The 14,702-nt window shown below is 40.5% G+C and overlaps 1 protein-coding gene and 1 pseudogene across 1 annotated transcript in view; both read left to right on the top strand.

Annotated features, from left to right (window-relative positions):
• Positions 1-14,702, top strand: part of optc (opticin) — a 132,612-nt gene that overhangs the window by 93,282 nt on the left and 24,628 nt on the right. The gene's annotated exons all lie outside the window — the stretch shown is intronic.
• Positions 6,903-7,021, top strand: LOC148658800 (5S ribosomal RNA; annotated as a pseudogene).

Here is a 14,702-nt window from a genome sequence, read left to right as displayed (position 1 = left end):
CGCAGTGACCCGTGACGTCACTTGCAGTATTCACTGCCGAGACATGGCTCACAGCAAGATGTTGCACAACTAAATGTCGAGATAGCAAAGGCTTTTTGAACACTGTCAAAACTAGAAGAACCTAATAACACGTTGCATGTCAACAGTTATAAGATTTTCACACCTTATTATCTCCAATGTTTATACCTGAGGTGTTTATACTTGAAGTTTTATTGCCTTTTTAATTTAATTTCTGGGACAGGTGGTTCTGTATGTGCCTCTGCCCGCTTGTTAGGATTACTGTAGGAAAGAATAATTTATTGTGTGTATGTGTTTATATGAGTGTTTATTGGTTTCACACCAGTCTCCCAACTGAAGTCACATCTTGTGCAGAACAAAACCTTATGCCACCAAGGAATTAGTCATGCAAAAGGAACTTGAGTTTTTTATTAATGTTTTAAAGTCTAAAGGATAACACATGTAGCCTCATTAGGAGAACATAGGGAGGCTGGTGTCTGTCGTGTATTATTTAACTGCACAAGTGATTTAGCAGAATTCCACGGTACGGCTGAAGCAATGATAAGGTGCAAGGCCTCAATAGCTGCAGGGTTTCTCGAAGAATGAAGGTCAATACAGTAGATTAAGAATTGCCGTCGGCAAACCAGGCTTGGTTTTCCTTAAATGCAAAAACAGAAGGGTCCTTCCACAAGTGCCCCGGTTCCAGCAGTGAGAATGTTGTCCTTCTGCACTTACAGTATTTGGAACCTAGAGTCTGGCGCACATGTCCCAGAGAGATGAGAGAAGCTGTCCTGGAGAACGATACATATCTGTTGTGTTGACACAGCTGTTCTCTCACGTTGCACAAACGGGTGTTGTATCCTGTATTTTAATTGGTGTGCCATGAAATTTGTTTTTGTTTTTGTTACAAAACGTTTTTGCAATTACACATCACAAAAGATGCTTTGCAAAACATAATAAGAAAAATAACGATGCCGAACTCCACGATTATTCTCCTCATGCCTCAGGTTATAATGCCAGTAGTTCATTTTTTATTCTTTTTTTTTCTTAAATTAAAATGTTAAGGTAAATGGTGTTTAGCCATGAGCACTTTCATTTAAGAGCACATTAAAGTAGAAATTCTTGCAAAAAGTTGACTGCTGCACCTTTGATTTTAATGGTCATAGATCATCCTCCAAAATGTTGCTCCATAATATTGGAGTTATTGGAGCAGTTATTTCACAGTTCTTGACATGTATCTGCAGTGTAATTTTATTGAAAATTGACATTTTTGTACTGCTTTCCATTTAGAATGCCTGTTGTTTTGACAGATAAATGAAAAATATAGAGATAACAGACCTTCATTTTGATATAAGTTTGGGAATTATATCAAATTTAAATTTGATTTATTTAAAGCACACAAAAGAATAGTGGGAAAAAAATTCGGATGAAACGAAGTCTACAAAAGGCAAATTTCTTAAATGGATGCTGAGAATGAATTAGAAACTTAAATGAACTCTGCCAGAGTTTGAAGGGAAAAGCTAAAAGAGGATCTAAAGCTTTTTTTCCCAGCTTTTGGAATCAGATTTGTCTTTATATACCCAGCCGGAATGTATTCAGCTCTGAATATCAGCCTGTGCCATTACATTTCAGCAAACACCTGCTGTGCCCCAGAGGAGAGGAAGGAAGATCAGATGAGTTGCCTCGATGGAATAGGTAGAGTAGTACCGCTCTGAGGAGGCGGCACATCTCCGCCATTACTGTAAGCCTGCAGGTGGCCAGGAAGTTGCAGGAGTTGCTGTTTTACAGAGACCCAAGAGGATTTTTAAAAGTAGCTTTCCCCAGCAAGCTGTATTCATCAGTCACAAGTACTGTAAATAAGTTAAAAGAATATGTGGGCAAAACAGCAGGAAACTGTAAAATTATTGTGCAACCTGGGTTTACTGTGGTAAATATTCATGAGGCAGGATCAGTCAGACAGCAGTAACTGAGTGGCACAGAAGAAAGTTTTAACAGCAGGAATTCTGCTAGTGGAAATCAAGTTGAATAAGATCTCCAAAAACAGCTCGTTTCGTGCGAGGGCTTAAAAAAATACATCAGACATAAGAGAAAACAGAAGACCTCAATGAATTTCCCAAAGACTACTGTACACCAGCATTCATATCACCCTGCAACTCACAACTGGCAGCTCACTGAAGCTAAATAGGTGTAAGCCTGGTCAGTACCTGGATGGGAGACCTCCTGGAAAAAACTAAAGTTGCTGCTGGAAGAGGTGTTAGTGGGGCCAGCAGGGGGGCGCTCACCCTGCGGTCTATGTGGGTCATAATGTCCCAGTATAGTGGCGGAGACACTATACTGTAAACAGGCGCCGTCCTTTGGATGAGACGTAAAACCGAGGTCCTGACTCTCTGTGGTCTCCTGGTCAAATTTCCCATTGGCCCTTACCAATCATGGCCTCCAAATAATCCCCCTCTATGAATTGGCTTCATTACTCTGCTCTCCTGATAGCTGATGTGTGGTGAGCGTTCTGGCGCACTATGGCTGCCGTCGCATCTTCCAGGTGGATGCTGCACATTGGTGGTGGAGGGGAGTCCCCATTACCTGTAAAGTGCTTTGAGTGGAGTGTCCAGAAAAGCGCTATATAAGTGTAAGCAATTATTATTATAATGCTTTTTATTCTTTTTAAGGCACCACTTTTTTAAAAGGATCAGTTGTTATTTTCGATTGACAAGATTCTTGGTAGCAGGGGCAATATTGAATATTTCCTGTAAGCTATACATCTCTAATTGAAAGCTAATATCACTATAGCCTCCTCTTGGTTTTTATAACAGTTAAGGAATGACAAGATTGAGTTTTTCTCCACTAAAAACTTGTGCATTAAGCCTGCTGCCACCTTGCAGAGGAAAGCTAAAGGGGCAGCATTTTAAACACCTCCCATACTGCTCTTTGTATGAACAGTAGCTTCAATAGCTTGTTATCGACAAGCAGAACATGGAAAATATACCACAGCTGAACAATGTGCCAATTTATAGCTGGCCCTGCCCCTCCCCTAAGATCTGCTGTGGTAAGTTACATACACTTTAGTAACCTTTTTGTATGTTATCAATTAATTAGCAAACAGTTAATCAAAGAACAAATAGCCAATTGCATGTGAAGCATATCAGACATCGAAAAACATCTAGTTGTTAACATCAATGCAACTGCAATGAGGGCAAAGCCTTTATGAGTAATTTGGCTTCTTGGTCTGAGGGGGTGACTGTCTGTGTGGAAGAAGCAGTCTGAACCCCCCCCCCCCCAATGATAAACCCTTGTTTCCTTGTTGCTTACTTGTTTCCTTGGAACAAAGCAAGGCATAACCACCAAAAAATGTGTTCACATATGTTTCAACATTTTTCAGTCACGGGTATCAGACTCCTAACTTGTCCCATCTCAGTTTGGACCTGTGCAGCATTGCAGGGAAGAACGCCAAAACACAGAGTTTTGCTGAACGTGCCAAATTATGAAACATAAAGAAACTCACCATATTTAAGTGAACAAATAGTGTTTGAACTGTTTATGTTGTTTTCTTATTTCATAATTCTGTATCAAATAATCAGCTGTTGAATGATTTGAAAGCTAGGAAGAAAGCAAGCCAACCAAAAAACCCAAAGAGCAGGAACCTAGATTCTTTTCTATATAAAACTGACCAGTGAAATTACAGGAGCAGAGCCCGGAGATAATGATAATGTAATATATACAGTATGGGAATTTAATAGGAAAGACGAGGACTGCTAAATAAAGGCTGATTTCTTTAATTGGTTGATTGAAGTTAAATGTTTAGCACTATGTAGTAAAGTCAGCAATTGAAGTCTGGTGACTGTGATGGGAGCTGTTTGGTTTAGTTTCCTTGTGATGAGGAAGCCTAGGCACTACAGCTTTTTTGTATTTTTTCAGTGTCAGTTCAGTGAAGGATATTATAGATATTAGATCAATTTTGTGTCCTCTGCTTTGGAGTAAAGTGCAGTGTTTTGTATCCTGAAATTATGGCAAAGCTGCAAAATTATCTTGATTTGGGTCTGAAGTTAAACTATAAGCCAAACATCATCAAACAAGGAAGGCCCAAACACACTAAGTAAATGTATCTCCGTTGTGGTTTAACCTGTAAATGCCAAGCCAGGTTCCAACAGTCTGTAACACAGAACCATGACCATTGGACGCAGAGAAACATGAGGAAAATGGTGCAGAAGTGAATGCGTGTAGGATAAGATGATAGCTGGGTGGTGTTCAGGTCTATCACAGTGAGGTGTCTGGTTCTTGTTAACAGTGTTGATTTGCAGATGCGGGGTTGTGACTTTTCACACCATTTCAGCCCAGTCTGGAGAGGGATGTGATCTCAGAATCTCAGAAGTGGAACTAAATTAGAAAAAAATCATACCAAGGCTTTGCTAGCCAAAATTCAGTGATGATAAACAACAGATGGAGTTACTTTTATTGCTCTGCAAGATGAAATCTGAGCTCACACAGCCATGTAGATGTGATTTTAAGCCTGAGGTATCCCTGGAATTTTAGCTGCATTCCCTTGGTCATATAAAAGCTGTTTTTCATTTGCCAAGGTAAGTTGATTGAAACATCAGTGCAAAAATGGCTAAAACAGTTTTTGTGTGATTGTCACCTTGGAGAGTTAAGCCTGAATTATTAAAGTCTGAATGGGGAAAAAAACAAATGTGAAAAATGTGCTGGAAATGTTTTGTAACGCTTACGGCCGACAGGCACTGTGTAAGAGCCGGCGTACCAGAGCAGGTGACGTCACCGCCCTTCCCTGTGATAGCAGGACTACAGCTACTGGGCTGTAGCGAGATCTCTCTTTGGCTCACCGGGCTGGGTCCCTGTTGAGTGACGCGGGAGTCCCGGGATTGAGCCCCCGACAGTTGGGGGCCAACCTAATGCGGAAAGGGCGCCCGCCTGAGCCCCCGTTGCGTTACAGTTTTGATTCTGATGAAGCTGAACACTGAACAATCATCAAGACCTGCTTTTATGGCACAGTATAACCATTTAGCAATAATCATAGAGATTGATTTTTATTCTAAATCACCCTAGTGTGCTTTACACATACTGTACTGTAGCAGGGGTATCTACTTCACCCACCACAAAAAGCGCAGCTCTCCCCTGCACCGCACGCAGCAGCCTTCCTGCAGCAGATGCTAGAGAAGTTGCTGCACCTCTGTCATTAAGGGGGGAGGCCAGGAAGACCGGACTGGAATTAGTGAGTAGGCTGAGTTTGAAATACCTTCAGAGCCATGCAATGGGATCTTTCATAAGCAAGTTGTCTGGACCTCCCATCTGAAGGACAGTGTCTCCTATATTAGTGTCCCCTGGACAGTGTCCCCTTTTAGGAGATGATCACTGCTGTGTGCCAGACATTATGAAATTGCCCATGTTAAAGCTAAGATAGAAACAGTCTTAGTCCAATCTTTATGTGGAACACTGTAGTTTTCCGGCTGACTTTGACATTTTTCCACACCAGGACCATTTTGTTTCCGTATAGGTGTAATTATTAGCAGGTGCGCAGAAGACAAAATTATCAATGGGGATTGCTGATTAGAAATAGGAAAGAAAATAAGACCGGAAAACTGCAAAACAAACAGCGAGGATATTGAGTCCCATGGTGAACTTGTAATTGGTGTATAATGGTGGTAATGACTTATGAAGCACTAGTAGCACCTGGCATCATTACACAAGAGTCATTGAGATAATTAAGATGGAAGAATTAGCAGAAATTTGTGCATTAGTGCATACAAAGTACTTAAACTAGTTTCCCATGGTATGACCAAAAAACCAAAGGATACAATCTTGTTATTTATATCAGTATTGTACAGATCACAATGTGTTTTCAAATGAACTGCTCCAGGATTTAAGTCTTCAATGACTTTTGTGCCTTTCTCTTCATTAAAATGAAGGAGAGCTAGCCACTGACCAGATGTATGTTACGCCACGCTCCCGGGGGACACGTCATTCCACCTCGCATTCCAGCACAGTTCCCAATTAGCCCATTTACCCCGGCCTATTTAATGCTGCTTCACACTCTCCCCTGTGCTCAGTATTAGGGGTTTTCCTGGCTAGAGCTACTTCCATTTTCGCCTCGACTTGCTACTTGGTTTTTGGCTTCCTGACCCCGGTTTGTTCTCAGACTACGTCTCCTGGTTTTGGTTTTGGTACTTGGGTTATCGTTCTGGTTTCAACTCTCGGCTTCCTCGCAGCTTACAGCTCCACTTCTTGTTTTGTACTTCTGCACCGGCTTGTCTACCTATGGCTTTCGGACCTCGGATTGTTATATCGACTACGCCTCTAAAGATCTTTCTGGTTTTCTGCATAGGGTCCTCACTACTATTTCTAACCAGATTTGCATCTGTTTAGTTCAGACCCTTGCAGTAGTTCTTAGATCTTGATGTATACGAAGTTAACCATCCATCTATCAGTCCACCAGTGCTTTTTCAGAAAGCCAGTTGTTGCTGGTAAAGTTTTATGGCAACCCGGAGTATCTCATTAGTATACTAGGCAATGTACTGTAGGACACCAGTCTATCAAGGGTACACAAGTGCACCCACATCCAGACTTTAGAAACTAGAAGTTAAGAAGTTAGGAGTGAACTGGAGCATCCAGCAAACATGCAAAGAGTTGCAGGAAGGACATGTAAACTCCACACAGAAGGTGCTCCAAGATAGAATCAAACCCGGGACCCAAGAGCTGTGATGCAGCAGCATCCACAACCACATCGTTCTAACAGCTTCATCCAATTCAGGTTTGCTGGAATGTCAAAGCCTATCCCAGCAAGCAACGGGCACAAGGCTGGGTACACCCTGGATGGTACGCCAGTCTGTTGCAGAATATTGTATGTATATTGTGCAATAAATGCATATTGTAAGCCCATGAATCGGCCACATCACCTTGCTTACGGCCACACCACCTTGAGCACGTCCGATCTCGTCTGATCTCAGGAGCTAAGCAGGATCGGGCCTGGTTAGTACTTGGATGAGAGACCGCCTGGGAATACCAGGCGCTGTAAGCTTTGGGGGGGAGCTGTGGCACTGTGGCTTAGGATCTGCGCCTGGTAGATTGCCGGTTCAAATCCTGTGGCCGGCAGAGGAATCCTACTCCACTGGGTCCCTGAGCAAGGCCCTTAACCCCAACTGCTCCAGGGGCGCCGTACAATGGCTGACCCTGCGCTCTGACCCCAAGCTTCTCTCCCTGTCCGTGTCTCTCATGGAGAGCAAGCTGGGGTATGCGAAAAGACGAATTCCAAATGCAAGAAATTGTATATGACTAATAAAGTGATCTTATCTCTTATCTTAATCAGTACTAGAAATGTACCCAGTACTGTACAGCAAAGGTGAAGGATTACAATATAATGTGTGGATCTGTGCAACAGAGAAATAGGTTCATGTTTTGGAATTATGGCTGCAAATTTGCATGAATGTTGATTGAATATGTCTATGGTCAAATTACATTGATCAGATGATCACTGACAATCCCAAATTCATATCACATGCTGGGTGAGTTACGCTTCATTTTGAAGTGAGACCAGAGAATTTCAGAAACATCCCTTGTAATTTTGGGACCATGGAAATCAAATGGAGAACAGGAAATATCTTAAATCTCATAGTTATAAAACCTTCGATCCCTTTAGGGAAAGTGTGGAACATTCTGATCCCATTCTGTTTATATGTGCATTAAATGGTCCATGTTCTGCAGACCATGAGTGACCTCTGTTTATGCCACCCTTGCCGTATTCCCAGCAAAAGTGATTCAGCCTTCGAGAAGATGCTGGCAAATATATAAGAAAAATACAAAATGGGAAAACAATACCATCTGTTTTTAGTTTTGTGGGTAGCTAATCTTAAATTAATTAAATCTTAATTCTTCAGTTGCATTTCATTTCATAATTGACAGATCCTTTCCTAGAATTCCTAATTTCTCATGCAAAAGATGGTTTAATGCCTTCTAAATGACAGAATTTATTTTAACACAAAATGCGTGTCAAAATGTAATGACTAACATTACTCAAAATATTTTTATTGTCATGGCACAAAATGTGATTCTTATTGTAAGACGTTCAGTAAGGTTCCAAGGTTGCAAACACAGATTATTAATTAGTCAAAATCTACTGCATTTGAGGCTTTGGTTGAGAACATATTCATTTACTAATTCATCCCACAGTATTAGACATCTTCTTTCACATATTCAGTGATCACTCCTTCCAATGCATTTTTAAATTCCTTTTCTCAATAGCCACCCATGTCATTTCTTCATATGATATATTCTGGGAGCAACTGTAGTGCATTTGTAGCACAGACTCCCTGTTAATACCCTAAGATAATACAGAGACCTCCGTTACACTTTCCAAAAGCTTGTTTTGGTTTTTGGTTTAAACTGGACCTTCACCACTTTGAATAAACTTTCAGTCAGAATAAATCATTTGACATGACATAGGTTAAGTTGCTTTGGTGGCCAGCCTCATTATTTTGGCATTTTGTTTACTGTTGTGCAACATAGTCATATCAGAGCTCTCCAAACCTACGGCAACATGACTATGCAGTTACCCCTTGTGTGTAGGTTGGATAAATTCATATGATTTGGGATTTGCAGACTCACTAGTGTCAAACCTTTTCCAGGGACTCTGTCTTTCTCAGTCCTGTTTGCTGCAGGGCGGAATAAGATGAACATATGAAAGTATGAAGGTGCCAAAGGACAATACTGGGGCAGAGAAAAAAATAAGGATTGTGTTTTTCACTTTAACTTCCATTTTTGGATTTGAGATAGTCAAAATCCAGGGGGCAAACAAAATGAGCGAATGTACTGGAGCGAAATATTTGGACTTTTTGTTTATCTTGAGTTTTTGTAGCCATATTGGTAAGCATTGTTGCACTGAGAACTTTGGGACTGGGTGCAGTATCTGTGTTTGTGTGTGTGTGTGTGTGTGTGTGTGTGTGTGTGTGTGTGTGTGTGTGTCTTTGTAGTCATTTCTGCTGCAATGGCAAGGAATGGGTTTGAAAGAGAGAGTAAAGGAGAGCGTAACTCAGGAGTCTAGACTTCCCTGTTCGTGTGTGACCGTTATGAAACCAGAATTAAGAGCTGTAATAGGAAACATGGGGGTGGAGGACTTACACATTATAAAATTAATGTAATGAACTATGTTTCATTCAAAACGGTCGGCTTGTCTTTGAAATAGCCCCTGGCTAGAACAGCAGGCATGAGCTTTCAGTGGATCCTCCTTTTTCAGGATGTAGAACAGCCTGTAAGTTTTAAATCAATCACAGGCTCTTATTTGTTCAAACAAATCCTGGAGATGTTCATATGCAGTCACCCTCTGTATGCTTTGTTTCGGTTTTAACATATTGATTAATTAAAAATCTCTACAGAAAACATCCAAAACATCAGATTTTTACATTATTTTTGCTCAGTACCCCTCTCTTTTGCCCACACACAATGATCTCAGCTCCATCATTCAACAAGGCCGGTAATGGTAGGCATGTTGCCTTTGAGTTCAATAGGTAGGTAGGTACTTTATTAATCCCATGCGGGAAATACAAGTGCTACAGCAGAAAGGCACAATCAACACTGTACAGTACAAATGTAGTAATACAATAAATACATTTTAAAAAAGGAATAAAGAATCACAAACAATACAGAAAAAGAACACACACAAAAGTATGAATGTACAGAACACAAGGAAGATGTATAGATATATATATAGTATAGATATAGTATAGATATTACACACTCCCAAGCATATCGCACAGAGTAGGTAACTATTGCACTAATTGCACAGTTGTGAATAATAAATTGCCCATTCCACTTCCACGTATTGTACTTCTATAAACCAGAGGTAGACAGAACACCATTACATTACAACATTGCAAACCAGTCTGTTGTGCTTAAGCAAATGAATTAACTTCACTTCTGGTCCAGGAGAAGTGCATCCCTCTAGGTTTTATGGACAATTAGTCTTGAAAGCAATTATAACAATGGCCAATTAAGTCAATGTTTCATCGCATGATTTCATTAGATGCTCATGTTAGAATGGAACCTAGAAGACCTTCTGGAACGAGGAGTGAGCTCTGACTAGGACATGAGTACTAGTCTTCTCCTTGGTCATGCATAACCTTTTCCCTGTGCAGTGTCACAGTGCTTGTTTAATGTGCTGTACCTGGCTGTATTTGAGATTGACATTGTTCTCTTCCCTTGTCCCTCACTGCAGTACTTGTAAAACTGAGACAATAAAGGTAGACGTTTCTGCTTAAGATCACACTGGATGGTACAGTGGAGTGGCGGCAGAGGAAATGAGACGTTGTTCTCTGCTGGTTACCTCAGTTGTACTTCATGCAGCTTTCCTATCTGTTCACTTCAGATAGTGTTTGAGGTATTTTTTTAAAATAGATTTTGTAATAGATTCCAGAACTGGTTATGCATCCAACAAATGTGAGGCGGAGACATACTGTATAACATCCTGACATGAAGAGGCTGATTTACAGATTTGTAATTGGCAGCTGTAGACGGTCAGAGATGTAACTGTAATGTTGGTTTAGCAAGAAATTAATGGAGTGTCTCAAATAATGACATGCCAGCAGTGACAGGGAAGACAGCAGGGCAGACCAACACCATATGGAGCATTTTGCATTCAGGGCAAGGAAGGTGTTGGCTTTAGGATGAGTTGAGAATCTGCACTCTTGGAATGAACCAATGGTCTTCACGTATAGCACATTGCAAGTTCAGTGTATTAGAACCAGTGCTTCCCTTTCCCACCACTAGTGGTCGCCAATATTTTAGCCCAATGTTTACTTCAGCCTTTCCAATGGACGGACAGGAGGAAATCCTCATTTTGACCTCGTGCTGGACATTGCATGCTGTATTAGTTGCATGCAAAAAATAGGTTTTTAAGTGCATAAGGTTTGCTCTACAGCATTGGCTGATTTTGTGTAGCATGTGTCCATGATTGTAAATGTTTGAACCATTCTTTACCATAGCCCTCTGCAATTAGCACAGTTTTTCTAACAACTTTTCTTCACTTTATTGCACTTTGCCATGATTGCACCTAGGCAGTCACCATTTTCAGCCACACTCGAACCATTTTTGTCACATTCCATCTCTGAAGTATAAAGGAACACCTGCGATAGGTGTTCCTGTTCTGTAGTCCGCATCTCTTAATTTTGCTTCAGGTGCAGCCCCCTCTAGAGGTGAACTGTATACAGTAAGTGTGACAACACTCTAAGCCAGTCAGCCAGTGCTGTGTTCTTATTTGGTGCTGGTTAGGCCAGCCCTCAGCCATCTCTGATTTGCGTTTTACAATAGCTTCTGCGCTGCATTGTTAGGTCTGTGAGGTCAGAGATTATTGTATACTGGCTTCTATATCGACAATACATATTGCACACAGCTGCATTGATGTATAATAATTCTAAAGATATAGGAAAAATATGTTCACTTACTGATGTGATATCTTCATTTAAATATTTGATGGCTTTTTCATGATTCTTATTAAAACAGACATGTCAAAGTGTTGTTTGCCTTCCAAGGGCAATAATGCCTTCATTTTCATATTCTGCTTGAAAGCAAGTCAAATGTAATCAAGCGAAAAGGCAGATGAGCACTGGCTGAGTTCACACTGACACTCCCTGTGTTTGGGGACTGTAGGGGTCTGGAAACTGCTGATAACCAGCTTCTTTTGAGAAATGGCTGGACAAGACCATTGGTGCCATTAACTGCTATCAAGCCATATTAGCTATATGGGTCAAATGGCCTTTTCTATATCCTCTATATACCAGCATACTTTCTTAAGCTGGTATATTCTAAATACCAGCATACTTTCCTGTGCTGTTATGTTACAGCCCTGGAAGTGTTTTAAAGGTTTAGATCAGCACAGTGCATGTTTTGGGAGTGTTCACACTTGAGAAAAGGCAGTCCAGGGCTGGGTTAAAACACACATGTGGAAATGAGTCTTTGTTTTCTTGGAAGAAAAACACCTTTCCAGCTCATATATCATCTTCATCCAGGGCTGCACAGCTTGAGGTGTGATAGATCTCCCACTTCCTTTGTGAATATCAGATTTGACCTGAACAAAGGCAAAAGAATAAGGTAATTTCACAGCTTTCTTGCTGCAGGGCAAAATCTGATCCCTCCCTTTTTATGAATATCATGCAATTTTATGAAAGACTACTGGTAAGGTGTTAGTATGTATTAAGAGCATGTTGAATAAATGTAGAGGTAGAGAAAATGGTGTTTTGCAGAAAGGAAGAGCTGAAAGGAGTTCTGAATGAGTATCGTTTCCACATAAGACAAAACATCGCCTGTATGGTATGGTAATAAAAATAAAAATTAAATGGGTACTGTTGCGCTGGGTTTACATACAGTAGATGAATGTTTATGATACATAATGTAAGTGTAGACAAGCATTTTCCATTGTGATAAGCAGATCTTGGAATTCCTAATCTTTACTACAGTACTAACAATAGGGTATGAAAGGATTCATGTCTGATAGTGAATTTAAGGATCATTTTTAATTGGCTGCTTATTTCCCCCTGTCCTCATGTTCTTGAAATTCCAGGGTGTGTTTAATTGCTTCCCCTTAAGCAAGTCACGAAAGAGACAGTTAACAATCGTGTGATGCTGTCATAGTTTTGTTAATACAGATCAGAAAGATTAGCTTTTTCAGTTGTTTGAGCAGTAATTAGGAAGTTCCTTCTTGGGGAAACTGATGGAAGGATAATTTGGTTTATTGAGGACCTTAGAGCCCTGAGAGCCTGTTTTATTGCAAATTTCACCCTAATTTAAAACTTTCTGATCACGCAGCCCATTTCCCTACAAGGCTCACGGGTGATTGTTTCAGCATTATTACAGATATGACCTCACCCACTTTATTCCTACTGTCGAATTCTCCTGCGGCAAAAGACCAGGACATTGGGCGCCTCTGTTGAGAGAGGTGTCCCATTGACCGTAGCAGATGTTGAGCTGCACCCCTTAAAAGAGAACATCTGTTCCCTTCAACAAGTTTGCTTCCCATAGTTTACTTGTGTTGAATTGATGCTACACACTTGGTGCAGGTTACCTATGGCTGTGTAAGGAACAGTACCCAGTGGCACGACACGCCTGTAGTGCGGATTTACATGGAGGTCATTTTATTATTAGAATTAGATGCTTCTGAAGGTAATATGGCAGTTGTTTTGTGGTTTTGTTATGGGATTCTGTGCCAATAACTCTGTTGTGTACTATATTACATTGTAAAAGGGGACTTTGGCCCTATCCTTCATAGTATCCTGCCCCTAAACAAGACCCGCCTGCTTGGCCACCTTTTTACTTTCTTTGCCCTAGCAAAAACCAAGCATCAGAAGGAAACAATCTTGAAATGCTTGGCACTTGCAGTTGCTCAAGGTGGCTTTATTTTCCTTCGTTGTTTGATTAGTAATTGGCCCATGAGCATCAATTTTTTTATTTATCAGCAGTGAGGTCCATGAGGATTGGTACAAATGTTCAAAATGCTCTAACACAGAAGCTGTGAACTTAGCACAGTTGATAGACCTCAGATTTATGGGGACTGCAGCTTGTAGACCCCTGTAGCAATAGGCCTATAAAAGTTAATCAAACACAAGTGCTTGGTTTGTAAAGCTTGGGTTTTAGTTTGTACGCTGTACCAAGAGAGTTCCCCACACCAGATAGAATTTACAAATCTGTGGCAAAGTTAACATGTTTGAAATGTAGAGTGATTATTTACATTCTGGTAACATTGCCTATGGGCAGCTTACATACAGTATGTTTCCTTGGATGTGGCAAGCCCATCTGAAGTATTTTAGAAATTCAGTATTCACCCACCACTAGACATGCTTGCCTGTACATTTCCTCTCATATCACTGAGCTTTACTGCTTGCCTTCCACAGGACATGATCTTTTTAGGTCCCGTTAAGCCCTATCCATTTAATCCATAGGACAAGATCTTGCTGGAATTCAAGCTTTAAGATGGTGCAAGCAAATGGTTTCATTAAGATTTTATTAAACAGGAAGACCTCTTTGATCAGCAAGGAGTTGTAATGATCTGAATGCTCCTTTTATTCACTGTACTTTCTCCCAGTCTTGTTGATTGCTTTTAATTGTATTTCACAGGATTCTGCTGTTTCTCCTTACACTCTTTGTCATAGCGTATACTGTAGTTTTGCGTTGCCTTATTCCTTATCTGAACAGATAACTCTTCTTCACTAAGGTAAGCTAAACAAACAATATTCTAAATGACGTCTTACTAGCGCTTTATACAATTTTAACATAACTTTTCTTAATTTGAAGTTTTATGTTTACTGTACAGCCTAACATATTGCTTACTTTTCTACTGCTTCCCCACATGCATTTACAATTTCTGTTTGCATTGCTTGCTTTGCAAACCCTACATTAAATGGAGACAAGTTAAATTGTCGTTAAACCACCAGGTGTTTGCCCAGTCTTGGATTCTGTCTGAATCCTCTGTGCAGAGTGTTCCCAGGAAGTGATTTGGAACCACAGTAAAGAGCATCAGTTTCCACTGCATGTTGAAGACAACATTGAACTGTTAGTTCAGTTACTGTCCCTGCTAGCAATATATGAATAATACATTAATTCAGTTTCCAGGAGCATTGAGAGATGTCAAAACAGATGACATGCCCTGATCACATGATCACATAATGTTTACATGATGATTATGATTACATAATTGATTACATACTGATTACATACAG

The sequence above is a fragment of the Lepisosteus platostomus genome, chromosome 7, assembly GCF_059453375.1.
Source record: "Lepisosteus platostomus isolate fLepPlt1 chromosome 7, fLepPlt1.hap1, whole genome shotgun sequence".
Lineage (NCBI taxonomy): Eukaryota > Metazoa > Chordata > Actinopteri > Semionotiformes > Lepisosteidae > Lepisosteus > Lepisosteus platostomus.
Note: the sequence above shows the minus strand (reverse complement) of the source record. Positions and strands in the feature narration are given on the sequence as shown.